This window comes from Dipodomys ordii, unplaced genomic scaffold (assembly GCF_000151885.1).
Source record: "Dipodomys ordii isolate 6190 unplaced genomic scaffold, Dord_2.0 Scaffold168, whole genome shotgun sequence".
NCBI lineage: Eukaryota > Metazoa > Chordata > Mammalia > Rodentia > Heteromyidae > Dipodomys > Dipodomys ordii.
This window is the reverse complement of record NW_012267384.1, coordinates 3,657,768-3,678,358: the sequence shown is the minus strand read 5'-3', so window position 1 is coordinate 3,678,358 and position 20,591 is coordinate 3,657,768. Positions and strand designations below refer to the sequence as shown.

Here is a 20,591-nt window from a genome sequence, read left to right as displayed (position 1 = left end):
AAGGAAGGAAGGAAGGAAGAGAGAGAGAGAGAGAGAGGGAGGAAGGAAGGAAGATGGATGATAATCTTTAGAGTCTTCTAATAAGACCAAAATGCATCCAATACCAACAACATACGTCTCCATCTTGTTTTTATACAAATCCCTAGAGCATTCTGTGTCCCTTCAAAAGTACCCTGTGTTGATTTGTTTGTTTCAGTAAAGCCCCAAATTTCCATTCTGTAAGTGGAATGGTTTTATACTCATGCACACTTACTGAAGAATGTTAAATGAATTATATCTTTTTAAATATTTTATGTAGATGGTATCATGAAAAATGTTAAATGAACTAAAAGAGCAGACACATGAATCCAGAGGTATTTGATGTATTTCTTGTACACTAATTCAAAGTCATATACAAACAGCTGCACAAACACAGGTGCACATGTTATATACCACGTACACACATTTATACCACTTACATACACAATTCACATATTACACACATACACACATCAACACATTTGAAGTCATGTACATGTACACAAACACATGCATGATCATATGATGCACACAATGCTCACAGACACAAACATCTACATAAAAAACAGACAGACACCTACACAATTCAGTCTGTGAAATACTGTCAAGGCTAAAGATAGAGCATTCTTCTATCAGGACTCTCACTTATGAGGATGTTTAAGGAGAGAGAGCTCTCTGCATATAAGAAGGGAAATCACTTCAGAGTATGGATAAATGTTTCACTTCAATTCAGGAAAAAACCAGATCTTATAAATTAGTGAGATTGACAAATCATTTTAAAAAGAAGGTAGTCTGGGTGATTACTTCCCATAAGTAGGACCAGAAATAAAAGATATTTTCAGATTCTTAACTCTCCAATTCTTACATTCTACAGATCTTCAGCACTGGAAGTTAAAGCTATGCATAAAAGGCCAATATATTTCTGTAAGCACACAATTCTTCTTAGCTAAATTCTCCTTATGTACTTTTAAGATAACTTTTGTATGCTATATACTATACAATTTGACCAGTTAAATTGCAAAACTAAATATTTCAGTATGTTCATGAAGTTGTTGAATCATCACCATTTCAAAACATTTCATTACCCCAAAGAGAAATACTATAAGCATCAGCAGTCATCTCCCATTTCACCCTACCATGTCACCCAGTAATCCATTTCTGTCTCTATGACAATGCCTATTCTGGATATTGTGATTGGCTTCTTTTACTAATGTAATGTTTTCAAGGTTCATTCCAATGATTCGTGTGTGTGTGTGTGTGTGTTGTATACTGGGGGCTTGAACTTAGGACCTGAGGTCTGCCCCTTAGTGTTTTCATTTAAGGCTGGTGCTTTACCAGTTGAGCCACATCAGCACATCTGGCTTTTTTGTTGGTTAATTGAAAATAAAAGTTTAATGGATTTTCCTGCCTAAGCTAGCTTTGAATCATGATCCTCAGTTCTCACGCTACTGAGTCACTAGTATTAGAGGCATGAGCTACTATCACCCAACTCTTCATTCATTTTACTAGCAGTTTTAGTGGACTATAGAATGGATATGCCACATTTTATCTAATCAGTCAATGAATGTTGGGTTTACTCTATAGTTTTCTGCAATGAATGATATACCAAAAGCATTTATTTGTATACGAGTCTATGTGAACATATGTTTTCATTTTTTAGGTATATACCTAGAGTAGAACTGCTGAGTACTTTTTGAGGAAATGTCAAACTATTTGGCAAAGCCTCTGTATTATTTCATTTTGCCATCCGCAACTTGTGATGGTTCTAATTTTTTCCCACATTCTTATCAAACCTTGTCGTTGTTTGTCAATTAAATTGTCAGCATCTTCATGTAATGTACTATCTCATTGTGATTTTGCTATCCATTTCCTCAATGTCTAATGATGTTTGTCATTGTTTCAATTGACTAGCAGCTATTTGGAATATCTTTTGGAGAAGGTTCTATTCAATTATTCGCCCAATTTTTAAAATTTGGTTTCATTCCCTTTACAAGACCTTGAGTGTCAACAGAAATTGAATCCACATATTTTTTTCCTTATATTCTGAGGACTATTCCCAGGGTTTTTTGTTAGATGATATTCAAGTTATGAGTTTTAAAAATACACATAAACATCTATTTAAAGTTTTCTCTTCAGGTTGACAGTAATAATAACATTCCAAACTGATTGTCATCCATATCAAATTTCAATTCCAATCAAACTTAAGTGTTAAAATGACAATCAGTTTATAAGTTCAATATGTTCAACAATAGTTATTTAGCAACACTTACTGCCAGATGTTGTTCAAGGAACAGGGCATGATGATCAGAAAAAGAAATCAGAAACAGGAAGAAAAGTTTCATAATCTTTACAAGGAAAGATATGATTTTTTAAATTATACTTACAAATTAGATAACCACGGCCTTTCACTCACAGAGTTTCATCAACTTTCTAACCAGGAAACATGATTATACAGAATGTGATGACTTTTACAGATGGGAACACCTGGTAGGAAGAGCTGTATGACCCAAATGTGGAGCTTAACTCTTGGAGGAAGGTATACCTGCTGATTCATGACATGATTTATGAATAGCATCTAGCTAGGCAAATCAAAGGAGGTTTGAGATTTATGCAAACAATACAGCATGAAGGACTAATACTCATAAAAGGCATAAGATTTTAATATATTGGAAGTAATGCATACTATAGATTTGGATAGGAAGTGGAGTAGGATATGCAGCCATGTGGCTAGGGGAAAAACAACAAGAAAGATAATAAAAGTCAAATTACACTTTTCTAAATTGTGTAGGATGATTTTTCCTCATCCTATTAAAAAGCACATATGAAGAAGTATCATGAAGCATTTTAGGCTTTAGAAGTTAGTAGTGATGGTGGCTCAAGGCTGTAACCCTAACTACCCAGGAAGCTGAGATCTGAAGATCTTCGTTGGAAGACAAATCAGGCAGGAAAGTCCTTGAGACTCTTGTCTCCATTAACTTCCAAAAAGCCAAAGGTAGAGGCTTCAGATCAAGTAGTAGAGCACTGGCCTTCAGCAATATAGCTCAGAGACAGCACTTGGGCCCCAAGTTCAAGACCCAGGACTAAGCTAACAACACAATGGTTAGTAGACTGTTGCAGAATGCAAGGGAATGAGAGGGAGGCCAAAACAAACAAACAAATGACAGAACAACAACAAAAAACAACTAGGAAGTATATTCAACACACAAGTAAGGAAAGATGGTACTTGAGCTAGCAAATGCTAAGGCATACAAATATTTAGTAGAAAGTAATAACAACAGTACTTCTTGAAGATGGCAGAATAGCACTGTGAGTCTGTTAGTATTAAGTATCTGTGCCAACCTCGCTTCTGATCTTAGCAGCACCCATGGCCTCTGAGGAAAGAACTCCTAGGATAGCTGTCCAAGATGCCAAATATCAAAATCTTCAGCAATAGCTCCTACCACGATTAACTTCAGAAAAATGCTGACCACCTGGGCCTGAAGCTAAGCAAGGTGGTAATTAAGAAATTCAGCAGTCAGGAGACCTGTGTAGGAATTGGTGAAAGTGTATGTGGAGAAGATGTCTACATTGTTCAGAGTGGTTGTGGTGAAATTAATGACAATCTAATGGTGCTTTTGATCATGATTAAAGCCTATAAGATTGCTTCACCCAGCCAAGATTCTGCAGTCATCCCATGTTTTCCATATGCTCAGCAGGATAAGAAGTCTAACAGCCGAGCTCCAATCTCAGCCAAGCTGATTGCAAATATGCTGTCTGTAGCTGGAGCAGATCACATCATCACAATGGATCTACATGCCTCTCAGATTCAGGGCTTTTTTGATATCCCATTGGACAATTTGTATGCAGAACCTGCTGTCCTAAAGTGGATTAGGGAGAACATCTCTGAATGGAGAAACTGTGCTATTGTTTCACCTGATACAGGCAGAGCCAAGAGAGTGTCCTCCATTGTAGACTGAATGTGGACTTTGCATTGATTCACAACGAGCGGGAGAAGGCCAATGCAGTAGATGGCATGATGCTGGCAGGAGATGTGAAGGATCTATCCTTGTTGATGACATGGCTGACACTGGTGGCACAATCAGCCATGCATCTGACAAACCTCTCTCAGCTGGAGCCACCAGAGTTTATGCAATCTTTACTCACAGGATCTTTTATGGCCCAGCCATTTCTCACATCGACAATGCCTGCTTTGAAGCAGTTGTAGTCACTAACACTATACTTCAGGAGGACAAGATAAAGCATTGCTCCAAAATACAGGTGATTGACATCTCCATGATCCTTGCAGAAGCCATCAGGAGAACTCACAATGGAGTTTCCTACCTGTTCAGCCATGTCCTTTTATCATAGAATAACTTCTGAGGCTTTTTAAAAATGAAGTTAACCCCACCCCTTGTTCTCCTCCCTTGCTTTCTCTTAGTATTTTACAAATTCAGCAGAAGATCAAGCTTGCTCCAATGTAGCGTTCTACATCCCACATGGCATATTAGAGTTAGCAGACCCTAATTTGGGGAAGGGCAAATTGAGATGAACTGCTGCGATTTTCTACCTGCATTATCTTATCTTGGCTTCCTTGGTCATTTTTTGACCCCTGCAGCATTAACTAGAGCTCAGGTGCTGCAAGATTTGCAGACTTTAGAGCATGTTCTGCAAAGTGGTTTAAATGTGATTGACAAAGTTTAGACTCCTCTGCATGTGCATGTTTTGCATTTTTTCCTGTGTTCCAAGTAACTAAAAACAAAGCCAGCCTATGTGAGACAAATTCTCCAAGGTCTATAATACATTAACGCAGGTCTGAGAAACCTCAAACCTAGTCTTGGTAGTTGAGCCCCCTGTAATTATGGAGAGGAGCAAGCAGTTCTGCTTATGCAGCTGTTAGGCAAGAGCTTGAAGTGGGGATATAGGGTAACTCAGTGTAGCAAATATTTCTTGGAAAGAAGAAGACTGATCCATCATCATCATCTGCTTCACTGTGTGTAGCTTGGATACTCCTTTGTATCTCTTCCTTTCCAGTTGGATTGACATTCAGCTATCTTGACCTTTTCCTGGCCAAATGGCATCTTAGGCCCAACTGGTCATTGTACTGTAGTCTTCTGCAATACAAACTTTCTTCCTGCTGTGTAACTGTTAACATTCACATTAGATAATTTGCTATAGTTTAATTTTTCAGCCTCTTACCACTGTGGTTATAGGTTTTAGGTGATATCTTACATACTGCCTTTTAACTAATTTAAGTATTTAATTTCCATCTGTTTTCCTTGGATCTATTTGGCTTCAAGTGAACTGAGAATCTGTTTTTAATAGACTGATGTTATTGTCTGTTGTAGAGGATACTAATAAAGTGTTTGTGTGTGATTTGGAATAAAAACAATATTTTTTAACATATTGGGCTCATTAATTTGTATCGATTATGCTTACCAGGGATTCAGACTCTGTTCTAGTATTAGAAATATAGCACTAAGGAAGAAAAGTAATGCAGTTATTTTAGGAAACATATTCTAGAGGAAAAGCAAACTAAACAACAGGTTAATAGATGCTTTGTGGTAGGCATCTATAAACTCAATATCACCCATATATCACAGGTTTCTTCCCAGATGCAACCAAAACATGCTAACAATGCCAAATTAGCTCACCATTTCTAACAGCTTTTATGATTCTATGATTTAATTCCTTGTGTATGAAAGCTCATTAGTAGACTACCTTCACAGTACTTGCCTAGATTGACTTCTACACAGTCTCTACTGCTTCTTGAATGGTGATGTGCAGGACCATGAGGTGAGATATACCTTTCAATCTAATAGATAGCTGATGCTATCAAGATCTGTCAAAAATATCTGGTATCTGATACTTCAATCTTCATTAATTGTTCATTCTTATGATTGAAATGCCAAATAACCATCTATGTTAACATTCTATACTTGGATTCTCACCTCAAAGTACACTGTGTGCATGTATGGAGATATCACATGAACCTCCCTCAAACTACAAATATATGTTAGCTCCAAAGTAAAATTAAAGCAAAAAATGTTAGAGAATGACCTGAACTCCTAGCTACTCAGAAGGCTGAGCTTTCGGGGTTAATGGTTTGAAGCCAGCAAAGAAGATTTGTAAAACCTGGTACCCTACTTAGCAAGTTGCTTATATAGGAAAATTATAGCCAGTTATGCACCAGACCAAATGTGGCACACTATCTCAAATTAATTGGCACAAGTTAAGTCTTGGAGGTATACTCAGCAGTAAGAATGTCTTCTTAGTAAGTGTGAGTTCAAACCCCAGAACCTCCAACATAAATGGAAGAAAGGAAGGAAGGGAAGGAGGGAGGACAGGAGGAAGGGAGGAAAGAAGGAAGGAAGGGAGGAAAAGGAAATACATGCAACTTATTTTCACAAGTTAAAAAGTATAAAAGCACAAAAGAATTATTATATAGTTGTTACCTTGTAAATCATACTTAAAATTTAAAACCTTATGTGATAAAACTCAAGTCCAAAGTAATGATTAACATAAATGTCAAGATAATAGAAAGACAGAGAACCAGGAAAGAAGAACAGAGAGTTCTTTCAAGGTTACAGTATTGCATTCTTTCTCAGTGGCACAGTGGAATAGGTGGTGTAATTAGCATTCTCTATGGAAGCAAAATCAGAAGGATACAAATAAATAGATAATGATGACAGACAAACAGATAGATGAGAAATACAGAGAGAGAAGGTAGATGGATAGATAAAATAATTGAAAAGCAATTTATCATAAAGATTTGATTCACAAAATGAATCTCACCAAGATGCCTTGTGCTCATGATCTGACTTGGTGAACTGAAACCCTTTCATACAACTACTTTATTTTTTCTTTGTTTTTTTTTTAATTCTAAAATTTAAGGAGTATGAGATGTCCTAAGAATAGCAGTGACCAAGATGGACACTCAGGAGATCCAATTATACAGTTGCAGTGTAAATCTAATTCTTTTTTAAAAGTATCCATTCTCTTTATTTAATAATCTTTGATATTTAAAATATAACTTATTGGTCATCCACATCCACAATAGAGCGCTCAACAGTGCTTTGTTTTGTTTTTTATTTTGGGTCCGGTCATAAGCCTGAACTCTGGGCCTGGGCGCTGTCCCTCAGCTCTTCAGCTCAAGGCTAGCGCTCTACCACTTGCGCCACAGCACCACTTATGGCTTTTTTTTGCTTATGGGTGCTGAGGAATCGAACCCAGGGCCTCAAGCATACAAGGCAAGTGCTTTACCACTGAGCCACCTTCCCAGCCCCTTCAACAGTGCTTTGGAAGCCTGGCTTTCAAGGAGTAGAAGTGAGGAAAGCCTGCGTGTGGAGTGACTCCAAGAGAAGGAAGGAAGGGCAAGAGAGCTGGGTCCTGAGCAAATGGCACTGCCTTGGTGCACTTGTATCAGAGTGAAAGATGATGTAGCTTATCTCATGTTTTTGCACTTGAATTTCAAAGAGCTTATTTGTACAGAAGAGTAAGTCTTAAAAAAAGTTATTCCTAGTAGTCCAGTGTTGTAGAAGTTAGATAAGCACATTTCAAATGTGTTTTCCTCTTTTCAAAAAAAGCATTAAAAATATTCCAACAAACATTCCACTTCAACTATTCAAGAGATAAATGGTTGCTTCTTAAATCAATTTCCACTCTAATGCTTTTTCTATGAAATCAATCCAGTCCTAAAATATGTATCAATTTACCTGTATTAAACATGCCAATTGCCATAAAATTAGTTATATTGTTAGAATTGATTCTTAAAATGCCAGCTATTTGGGATAAACAAAAGCAAAATTGTTTCTCAAATTATAAAAAAAAAAATCAACATTCAGAAATTATGTCAAATATCTTTTGATTCATGAAAGATTCAAACAAAACTTTTATTATGTTTAAGATTTTGAAAAAAAAACAACAACAAAAAGCCAGTCTCTTTCTTTAGGAAAAGGTGTTATAAAGGGATTAAAATGAAGGAGTTATTTTGAACATGAAACCATGGAAAAGTATTCACTTTACTGAAACAATCACATTGTTTTTTATTAAATAAAAAGTTTACATGTATCTTCATACTTGGAATAGCCATGAACAATTCACTTGGAAAAGTGGTAAAGTGCTTGCCTTGCATGCAAATCTGATTCTAAGAAGCAGATGATGCCCATGTGGGAATCAGGCAGAGACAGCAAATTCTCTCCTCAGCTGTCTTGTCTTATTCAGACTTTCATTGATAGGATTATATCAATGCATATTAGGGATGGCCACCTGCTTGATTCAGGCTAGCAACTAAAACATTAATCATATCAAGAAGGACTCTTACAAGCATATCCATAATACTTTTTAAAGAAAAACTGGTAACAGCACAGTCCTGTCTAGCTGTATACAATCAGCCATCACTGTTGGTTCTACTGATATTTAATAATATTCACAATTGTTTTATAAAAGTTTATGTATATTCATTTGCATTCTATTTATGTTTAGTCAGAAAAGTATATCTTGAAGGTATTAGTATAACAGCACTCAAATTTATATAATTCAATGAAATAAAAGAATACTGATCTGGGCTGGGAAGGTGGCTTAGTGGTCGAGTGCTTGCCTAGCATGCATGAAGTACTGAGTTTCATTCCTCGGTACCACATAAACAGAAAAGGCCAGAAGTGGTTCTGTGACTCAAATGTAGGGTATTAGTCTTGAGCTTGGGGACAGAACTCAGGCTCTGAGTTCAAGCCCCATAAAAGGTGAGAGAGAGAGAGGGAGAGGGAGGGAGGGAGGGAGGGAGGGAGAATACTGATTTAAAATAGTGCTTTGAACAAATATATGCAAAAGAGACACTTCCTTATAGATGAATTCATTTAACATATGCAAATACTTTTCCATCTACAGGCTGGAGCTTAGTCTTTCCAATTTGTCAATAAAGGCAGTGTGTGTGTGTGTGTGGGGGGGGGACAACTTTACAATGCAGAAGCCAGGCAAACACAACCTAAACCAAGTATGAGGCTAAACCAACTGGGAGGATATTGCATGGACATCATGTACCTCAGATGTGATGTGCTGAATAAGGCACTTCAGCGTAAGCCATTCTCCTTCCAAAATGCGTAACTCCAATTTAATCAAGGTATAAGAGCAGATAAATCTCATATCAGGTGTGTTCCTCATGACTCTAAAGGTCATGACAAACAAGGAAATTTGAGAAATTGTTAGAAACCAAAAAAGACTAAGAGGATATGCCAAGCTAAATGAAATTTGGTACTCTAGATTGGGTCTTAAGTCAGAAGCTAGACATCCTATAGGAATGTTCATGTTTTAGTTCTGACAGACATTCCATGAAATAGGAGAAAGTAAATGTAGATGTGATGAATTGTCTGTAATATCTCTGCTAATCTACTATAAAACTAAAACTATTCCAAAAGAAAATGCATTATGTTTAATCCTTGCTGGGTTTCCATCATGTATGAAGGACATTCTTAATTGGAAGCTAGAAAGATGTTTTGTGTAGTAGGCTCCTTTTTTCATGTTTCACACTCCAGGATATCAAAAATAGATTTCAGTTATTAGAGATGGCAAACTAAGACCTTTGGGCTCAGCATTAAATGTTTTAAAAGCATAACATCAGCAAGAGTAGAGATTTATACATGAGATAATCCTGAGATGATTGTTGATCTTGAAAGACAAGAAAAAAATGTTATACATTTGTTGTATGTGGGAAAGGTAGTATATTAAAGTCTTATAATTAAATAAATATATTGCCTCCAATTTTATAATTTCTGCAAAGGTAATATTTTTATCTTTCTTGTAAAGGTGATGAATAGGGGGCTTACAGTTACATATGTGAGGTAATAAGTTTATTTCTTTTTAAACTGTTCTTCCTCCCTTATTTTCTCCCACGTACCTCTCCTTACTACCCTCCCCCCAAGTTGTATAATTCTATAAATCCTACTGCTTTCTAAAATTCAAAAAAGACTAAAACTATGTCAGATGGTGTAAAAACAAGAATACTGTAACTTTATAAACTGAAGTTACACTCCATAGCTAGTTAATTAAAAGAGAGTAACTGAAAATCACTCAAGTATAAAGTGAGATCCAACATAACACAATGAAACAAAAGACAGAAAGACAGAGAGGCATAATGGACTTTTCTCTTTGATAGTAGTTAGAAAGCATGTCATATAAAAATAAACCAATAAGATCAATAATATTTTAACTTTAGAAGTTTCCAAATATGTTAGCTTCTTAAAACCAAAAGCATTTTCTTTTCACAATGAGATTCTATTTCAAAATCTGCAGCCATGAACACATATTTATACACTGACAGCTATATATCTGGCTTTAAGTGAATGGTTAAATGGAGTTTGTAAGAACCATTGTCCCTGTGTTTTGAGTACTGTAAATTTTTGTCATATTTTATTATCTTTAAGTAGTTGTATAGTCATACAAAAATATTAGTTTGTGAGTACAATGCATCCTTGTTATACTGTAAATCTTGGTGAAGATAAAAAAATAAATGTATTGGAAGTATATCCACTTAGAAACTTGGTACGATGCTCAATCATTAATTTTTATGCCCCAACTAGAGTAAGCAGACCATTTTTTTACAGGTTATGTCTCACCAATAAAAAAGATTTTTTAAGAGTGTGAAATTCACAAGGGGAAGATCACATGAAGTCAACATTAACACACAGTCAAATGCATTCAACTCAGACCTTTATTTCTTAGAAACTCTCAAGAAAAAAAGTGAATGAAGCAAACCAAAATTACTCAATTTTTGTTTCAGAACAATTACGTTCAGTCATTTTAAAAATAAATAAAAGGTGATTATGGACACAGTAACGCATACCAAAGCTTTGTTGCTAGCTAATGGCTATCATTCCTGAACAATATGATTGTAGATAACATATTGGAACAACGAATGGTTTTCAGTGTCACCACTTGGCTATATGGGGGAAAATTTTTACCCTTTAATGAAAATAAATGGAACAAACATTTGCTATCACTGAGAATTCTTTTTTTTTTTTTTTTGGTCAGTCATGGGGCTTGAACTCTGGGCCTAGGCACTGTCCCTTGGCTCTTCAGCTCAAGGCTAGTGCTCTACCACTTGAGCCACAGCACCACTTCCTCATTGAGAATTCTTCACATAGCCCTACATGATAAATGTTCTCAAGATTATCAAACTGTAAAAATTAGAATCTCAAAGTATTTCTGAGGAAATATAGAACAAGGTAAGTCGTCATTTCATGAAACTAAGAGGCTCAAATTGTTTTGTAACTTGAAAAAAATCATTTTTTTTCAATTCCAATTTCTGCATTAATACATAAAGTACTTAATACTAAAGTACATTAATACTAAACTATTTATTTGGTATATGTGTTGTCTTGAAGTCTATGGTCAGCCCTATCATACATGCACTTTAAAAACAAGAAGTACAAATAGATTCTGGGGTAGTATTGCTCTTTTTGAATACATTCTTCAACTTTATTCTGCCATACTGGCATAATGAATAGTGCTATTGCTGTTTAAGACATAAAACAGCTGCATTTCTAATTTTGGCAGATTATGAGAGATTTTTATATGGGTTGCATGTTAAAAGCAAATAAGCAACATGCCAACCAGCAGAATAAGAGTGCTGGGCAGATGGCAGCATGCCTGAGACATTGAACTGAAGTGATGTGCCACCAATCATGGGACATCGAAAAGGGGCATTTGGCAGCTTCTCAAGTGAAACCTGGTCTTTTATATCAAGCAACAGAAATCCATAACTATGAAGACTTAAGATGGTCATCAGCCACCAGCTGGCCTTCAGTTGCCATTTTAACAAGGAAAGCCTGCAATGACTATTTCATTTATCATGATAGCATATACAATTCTACCTTTCCATCCTTACTTCATACAGGCTCTTCTGCCCAATTGTGCATGCATGAGTGTGTGAGTGTGTGTGTCTGCCTGTTATCTGTCTAACTATGGACACAAAGTATATGGTATGATAAATGCAGGACAACCATATCACTGCATCAGAAGTTTAAAGGTATCCTGGTATTCATTATAGTAAAAAGGAGAATCCATTTATAGTACAAAATACTCTTGATAAAATTAGTCTTCAATATTGATCAATACAATTCTAAAATTGTATCCAAGATATAAATTTCTTTCTTACTTTTTTTTTTTCTGCTGGTCACAGGGACTGAACTCTGGGCCTGAGCTCTGTCCCTCAACTTTTCAGCTCAAGGCTAGCGCTCTACCACTTGAGCCACAGCACCACTTCTAGTTTTTTCTGCTTATGTGGTGCTGAGGAATTGAACCCAGGGCCTCATGCCTGCAAGGCAAGCGCTCTACCACTGAGCCACCTTCCCAGCCCCCAGGATATAAATTTCATTCAAACTTACATCCTATCACTAGAGCTTGCATCAGAGCAAGCATCATTTATTTGTTGTTAAATTGATCTTCGAAAGGTTTTTGAGTCAAAATCAGCATCCAATTGTGACAAAGTTATACAAATGTATTTTTATAAATTTCTAGTATTGACATGCTATTTAAAACTTTCTTTCCTTAGATAAAATCCAGCACCTCTCACTACTATAATGATAATGGTATGTAATGGAACAAGTTTCATGCCATATGATAATGGTATGTAATGGAAAATCTATATACCCTATGATAAAGCTTTCCATCTATAGTTTCTCATATCCTAGGAAATGAATGCAGTCATTGAGTTAATATAATGGCCAGCCTTCAGTTTGAAGATGAGGAAAAAATTTTTTTTAATGAAATACTAAATAGCTTTCCCAATCCCTCAGAGCTAGTAAATGAAGCAGCCAAGAACTTGATGTAAATTTTATTTAGCAAACAATGTCATATTTTTAAAAAAAAATCAGTGAATCATGGAGAAACTAAAGATTGAACCACATACAAAAATTCATATAGTAAAAGAAATACAGTATTGATATGTAATACCACAGACGTTGGGCCCTGGTGGCTCATGCCTGTAATCCTAGCTACTTAGGAGGCTGAGATCTGAGGATCACGGTTTAAAGCCAGATGGGGCAGAAAAGTCCATGAGACTCTTATCTCCTGTGGCTCAAGTGATAGATAGCTCCCCTTGAGTTGATAGAGCTCAGGGACAGAGCCAAGGCCCAGAGTTCAAGATCCATGACTGACAAAAAAAAAAAAATAGCAACAGATGCAGATTTGAGAACTTGAGGCCAAAACAAAAACAAAAATTATCAATGGGGCTGTTGTTTCTTTGAGGATTTGTTTTTGGAGGATTTATTTTTTTTGAATTCTAAGTATACTTTAGATATGAGGCCCTTGTCTGTTATATGGCTAATAAAGATCTTTACTCAGTCCATGGGCTTTCTATTGATCTTACTAGCTATGTCCTTTGCCATGAAGAAGCTCTACAGTTTAATGCAATCCCATTTGTCCAACCTTTATTTTGATAATATGGTATATATATATATATATATATATATATATATATATATATATATATATATATATGGTATATATATATATATAATGGAATTCTATGCTTCCATCAGAAAGAATGATACTGCCCCATTTATTAGGAAATGGAAAGACTTGAGAAAAACCCTATTAAGTGAAATAAGCCAAACCCAAACAACATAGGTCCCATGGTTTCCCTCATTTGCAATGATTAGTATACATCTAGGATAATTTTATCAAATAAGCAGAAAGGATCAAAAGCTATGTACATATGACCATATAAGATGATGCTAAATGAAATGAACCCCAAGATATGGACACGAAGTCTTTCTTTGTTGTTGCAGTTTTTAATGTGATATTTTTGTTCCTTCTTTTTTTAATTGTGAAAATATTGTACAGAGGGGTTACAATTACATGGGTAAGGTAATGAGTGCATTTCTTATCAAACATTGTTGCCTCCTCCTTTGTTTCCCTTTCCCATCCCTTCCCATCCCTGCCCCCCCTCACCCCGCGCCAAAGTTGTAAAGTTCATTTTTCAACATAACATCTTGTACATCTCATTGTTGCAATGGGTCCACCTGTAGATTTTTGGTTTCTTTTGTATGTTCTTCCCCTCTATGATCCCCTGTTGTCACTGTACTTGGTTTTGGTGTCCTGCATCTTGTATACACATTTGTCTCATTTGGGGAGAGGAAGGGGAATAACAAAAAGCTGAACAGGACACAGGATGACCCATTGCAACAATTATACCTTCAAGGCACTATACTGGAAATGAACTTTACAACTTCAGGGGGGTGGGGAGGAGGGAAGGAATAGTGGGAGAACAACAAGGGAGGGGGTAACAACGCTGGATAAGAACTGTATTCATTGCCTAGTTCATGTAACTGTAACCCCTCTGTATAGCATCTTTACAATAAAATAAAAATTAAAAAAATTAGTTGCTGTAAGAGGGATACCAGTCACAAATGAAAAAAGAGTTTTAGCCTAGTATTAGTGGCTCACTCCTGTAATCCTAACTACTCAGTTACTTGGGAGCTGACATTTTCTAAGAATTGCAATTCAAAGCCAGCCTAGTCAGAAAAGTCTGTGAGACTTGTTGGTCCAATTAACCACCAAAAATCTAGAAGTGGAGGTATGGCTCGAGGTACAGCATTAGCCTTGAGGAAAAGAGCTCAGGTCCTGAGTTCAAGCCACAGAACCAGCACAAAAACAACCTCCCACCCCCCCCCAAAAAAAACCAAGAGTTTTAGGGGCATAACTGAAGATGTTCTACTAAAGAAATCATGGAGTGGTAAAATGAAATTTTTCCATGAAATTTATGCAATACATATGCTGCCAAAAATTTGTTATGCTACTGATAACTCCTCTCAGTAGGCCAGTGCAGTGAAAGTATTTCTTCAGAATGTGTATATACAAACAGTGTTATCCAAGTTTCTGTCTTTGGGGTGACATAACTACTCTGTTCAATTGAACTTTGTTCTGGGGATTTACTCAGGGCCTTTTGTTTGACAGGTAAGTGCTCTCCCACTTGCATTATGTCACCAGACTATTGCTTTTAGCTTTTGTTTGTTTGTTTGTGTCAGATAGGTTCTTATGCTTTTGTTCTAGGTGACCATAAACCACAACTCTCCTACCTTCACCTTTCAAGTACTTGGGATTACATGAACCATGCTTGGCTTGTTTCTGAGATAGAATCTAAGAAGCTTTTGCTGGCTAGGAACTGTAACCCTCCTCTTCCAACCTCTCAAGCAACAGAGATTTCAGGTATGTAGCACTCACCATGCTCAGCTCAATAGAACTACACTGGATGTTGACAATGAAGCTACCAGCCTTGTGTCCATTGAATACTTGAAATATAGCCAGTATGCCTCAGGAAATGAATTTGAATTTATTTAATTTTAATTAACAAATGTAAATATCCAAGTGTGGGCACTGGCTACCACAGTGCACAGAGCAGTTGTAGAGGAATGACTGGATTGTACATCTCTCAACCAATTCTTGCTATACAATTTCACATTCTTATAATAGATGGACAAAAGAAAACCTAAATATTTTGATTCTCTAGCTCATACTTATAACACAAGAATTCTGTGTTGTCCAATACAGAAGAAAACTATTGTTTTTTTTAAGCAACTATCAGTGTGAAAAAGCGGTCTCTTCACAGAATAGACTCCAAGAAATACCTATAAACAATACAATATTATTGCCTAAAATGATTTTTATCACTTTCAGGTACTTTAACATCTATATCAATATCTCAAAACTTTCAAGGTATAATTTTTAATATAGAATGTGATCCTTTTCTGTAATCCCCAAATAATTCACTCAAAGAGAGGAATAAAGTAGTTAATAAGATTTGGATTGAAGGCTATATGTGTACTCAGAATTAGAGAATATGCTTAGTATATAAAATGGTATAGATTGCATTTTCACCACCAGCATGTGGTTTATAACCCAACTCTTGTCTAAAAAGCAAAAACAACAAACTATTATCTTACTGTCATATTTTCTACATAGTGGATCACACCTACAATGCTGTTTAGCAGGGGGCTGAGATATGAGCACAGCTCATGTGGGGAAGTTGATGAGACTCCTATCTCCAGTTAATCACCAAAAATCCATAAGTGAAGCTGTAGCTCAAGTACCAGCCTTTAAGGAAATCCTAAGGGACAAAGGTAAGACCCTGATTCATACCCTAAAACAATACAAAACAACCACAAAAAACCCTCAAAGTCCTTTGAGTCCCAAATGTGATTAAGAGTCTTATGCATGAGAATGTACTCTTCCAATTCTACACTAAGAAGAATGTATTACTAATTTGGAGGTTCAATGTGACCAGACAGTACATGTGTCGTGTGGCTTACCTTGCCCTTATGTTCTGTTCCAGTTTATCTGGATTAGTTTTAATACTGTCCTCAATTAGCACAGTAATGGATGAAAAGAGAAGAGAAGGGCAGACTTTGATTTCTGGCTGGATATCTACTTGCCAGATGGTGAAGAACCAGGCCTTCGGCTAATTCTCTGTGTACAGGGTAGTTTGATACGTTCTTCCTGAAAACCATGGAATGTACACTTGGGAGATCTATGGAGATTTAGACTTTAGTTGTGGTGCACATGACTCAATTTTCCTGTAGGTCTCGCCAGCTGACCCTTAGGCTAAGACAGCTGTGTTGCTGCACGGATAAAGCCACAGAGCTCTAGAGTGGTGTAGCAGGGGAGGGAAGGAGGATGACAGGGTAGTGAGAGGCAGGAGGAGAAGGAGAAAGGGCGGCAGGAGAGGTCAGTCGGAATCTTAGGATGTAATTCTAACTCCTTCCATACTTTTAAACAAATGCCAGAGTCTGAGGCCAGCTTCAAAGCCACCCAAAGAAAGATCAGTGCAGCAATGGAACTATGAGGTTCCACAGAGATCATGAATAACCTGAAAACCCTAGTTAGTGTACTATTGGGGGTGGAGGTACATCAAAAAGAAATAACTACTCAATACATTTTAGAAAAGAAAAACACTATTTAGGAAGAAGAAAACAATGGTTAGGAAGACTGATTAAGGGAAGAATGGATTGGGCTTGGTAGTAAAACAAGTACCTAACTATGCTGATGAATTAGACAAGAAAATGTAATTGCTATTTTATGAACTATGTCTCCTTTATGGGAGAAACATTATGAAAGATAGTGCAGTGTTTTGAAATAAGGACTATTTTTCTAAAAGGAAACAATTTCTGAAAAAAGACATAGCTTTTGTCAATATGTAAGAGATAGAACAAGTCTTGAATAAGAAAGCTAGTAAGATGATAATACTAAATTTAGGAATAGATTAGGTTAAGGACAGCATTGAAATTCAATTCCCACAGCAAAGCAGCAATTTTTGAGTATCATATACAGAATGCCAATTTAATCAATCTTTTGTCAATTTGTTCATTGCACTAATTTAAGCATTCATTTTTTCCTCAAAATATGATACTGATTACATGTGAGATACCTGATTCTTAGTATTCAAATATAAACTATAAACTTAAGTGGTTGCCTCTCTTAAAAAATGTGCATTTCAGGGAGATGTAGGTAGAGAGATACCTAAATATCTCACATTTCTCAGATGTCTTATGAAATGGTTTATATTCAGTCTTATGAAACCTAAAAGTCAACTCTTCATAGGAAATAGACCAAGACTTGGAGAAACAAGATGATTTGCAGCACACTGTATACAAAAATGAATGGCAGCTTTAAGACTAACACTAAAGTCTTGACTGGAAATCAAACTGAAGTTGTGTATAGTTAAACTGTGTCAGAAAAATGATACATATTATATATGTAAGCAAATATATGTAAGACACTTATAACAATGCCTGAATGTTCAATGTCTTTATGTTACCACCACAATTATCACACCATTTTGCCCATTCACATTGCCACAGAAATGCATAATGTAGCTACACATAAAGTAAGTCTTCACAGAACTGTCTCCATTAGGGCTGTTCTTACTCTCCATCTGACATGGAGAGTATGTCCCCTCTGCCTTGGCATACAGAAGAGCTTGGGAGAAAAGGTAATGCACTACTGTGTCATATCTTCCTGGAGAACCCATAAAGAGGCAAGGAGAATTCCAAGTGCCATATATAGACTAAGGTCATGAGTTTTGAGAACAGTGAGAAGTCAATGCAAACACTCCAAACTGTCTTCATTCTCATTTCCACACAATGGCTTAGTGTGGGATTAAGAAACTAAAACTGAGCATACTTGAAAGATAAGAATGAAGATAAATTAATATAACCTATAAGGGAGATGTCACACTGACCATAAACCATGAGTACAGAACACCCCACCCCGCCAGTTTCATTTATGCAGCTTCATTTCATGCACTTTTAGTTATTCACAGGCAATCATTTAATGGAAGTATTTGATAGAAATTTCCAGAAACAGTTTATAAACACTACGTTGAATACTATTGTGATTAATATGATAAAATCTCTAACCATCCAGCAGCATTCCACACAGGACAAAAGCCATCCCCTTACACAGAGTATGCAGCATGTTGAATACATTGCATGCCTATTAGTAATGGTTTCTTAGGATAAGTCTCAGACATAAGTTAGACTGTCTGAGTATGGCAGGATGTATGTTCAAGTAACCCCCATGTATGTTACAATATCTACATCATTCACCTATTTCATTCTATCTTAGTTAACACTGTCTCATGTCACATCATCACAAGGATTAATTCTGACCAGTAAGGTATGTAGAGAAAGACAACATCCATACAAATTCTATTACTGTATATTATAATTATTTTATTTTTATAATTATTAAGCTCCTATGATTTCTAGTTTATAAATTAATCATAAGTACGTGTGTTTTTAGAGGAACTATTAATGGTCTTATGGCTTCAAGCATCAAATGAGGGCTTAGGAGGCCATTCCTATAAACAAGAGAAAACTTTGTATAGTCATATAATCTTGCACTTAAATTTTCCGTTGTTACAAAAACAAACATACTGATTATTTGTAGCTATTGTTGAACAGCAATTTGCAGCAGTTAGACTGGGGCACTTAGATGTCTAAACACAACTAAAAAGAATTATACTTTGAGTATTAAAGGCCAGATTTTCTACAACTTTAGTTACCAAAGCTATATATATTAAGGCTGGGGAAGAGCTCTGAATGATTTATGTTGCTATTCTCTTTGAGGGAACTGAGGTTCACACACAGCGCCTCCCTTTGGCTAAGCAGTCACTCTTACTACTGAGCCTCACTTCCAGCCCTAGTCTTGTTTGTTGTTTTTTGAGATAGGTTTTCACTTCCTTCCTGGGTGCATAAGCTCTATTTGTTAGCCTTCCTGTCTAGCTAGAACAACAGAAATCTTCCACCTTATCCAGTTCCCCACTATTAAGGGGTCTTGTTAACTTTTCTGTTCAGTCTGGCTTTGAAGTGCAATCCTCTCAAAATCAGTCTCCCAAATAGCTAAGATTATAACCACAAGCCATAGGTGCCTGGCTAATTCTGTTTTCTTAAAAGTACACTCAACTCTTTATCATTTACTCAGGAAAATTACAGTGAGGTGATCTAACATGCCACTCTTTTTCCCTCCTACTTGTATTTCAGAAAGGCATAAAAGATTGCTAAGGAATGTACCAAATCTAAAAGATAAAGATATACACCTGGCCTGATAGCACATAAATCAGTAATTTACTTTCTAAAAAAGAAAGGAGGGCTTTACTAGAATGATGCTATATTTTTCTGACTTGTTACAGTAATGAATCTTAGGAAGAAAAACCATGGCTTTCAGGAGACTACTTTAGTTTTCATTAGGGTTGGGGTCCTGAATAAGAAGTAGCACTACTACTTTATTTCATATTGGACATTAATCCTCGACAAACAAGAGTCCTCACGGTTTTCTTAACCTGATTGCAGTTTCAGTAGATATGTTAAATGCTTATATTCATTCATTAGCAGGATAATAATGACATGGTAATGAAAATAATATAGACAAATCTTGAAGCTTTTTGTTGTCTTCTCTTCTTATAAATATTATAAGTGGTTCCTGGAAATATAAATTGCCTTACTGCAACAAGTGTTCAACAACATTTCTGTCCACTAGTCCTAGATGAAGAGCTGAATTGTAGTGGAGGTGGTGTGAAACTTGGCCGAACACTTAGATCCAGGCTCAGTACCACCCTATTTCTCAAGATGTAAGCAATTAAAGTTACTATCTTTTTAGATGTCTGACTTCTCTACCTCCAAGACAAAGTTATTCAAATAAAAAATCCATTTCAAAAGCTGATGATTTAATCAAAAATGATATTTCTTCTTCTCCCCTTCTTTTCTATGGATCAATTCTCCCTCTCAATGTGAGGGAAGCAACCAATGTGAAGAGACCTGTCTCGCTTTCAGAACAATTTTTCCATGCAATGACCCAGTGAAACACTGTGTATTGCTAGAGTAGCACTTGCCAGATGCTCAGAGGAGACAGAATGTATCCTGGGATAAAGCAAACTTGGGAAGTAGTTTTGGAAAGTGCCATTTCATAATAGTTTATACCAAAATTCTGAAGAGTATGACCATGAAGATTTATTTTTAACACTGTGTAAGCTAAAATTTTTCTGAGTTATCAGACCAGGCTTTTGGAGAAAGGCAACTTAGAGGGTGAGGAGAAGAAACAACATT

The 20,591-nt window shown here is 36.2% G+C and overlaps 1 protein-coding gene and 1 pseudogene across 1 annotated transcript in view; one reads left to right on the top strand and one right to left on the bottom strand.

Annotated features, from left to right (window-relative positions):
• The window catches only part of Prkd1 (protein kinase D1), a 182,699-nt gene that overhangs the window by 140,259 nt on the left and 21,849 nt on the right, over positions 1-20,591 (bottom strand). The gene's annotated exons all lie outside the window — the stretch shown is intronic.
• On the top strand, positions 3,423-4,365 carry LOC105998652 (annotated as a pseudogene).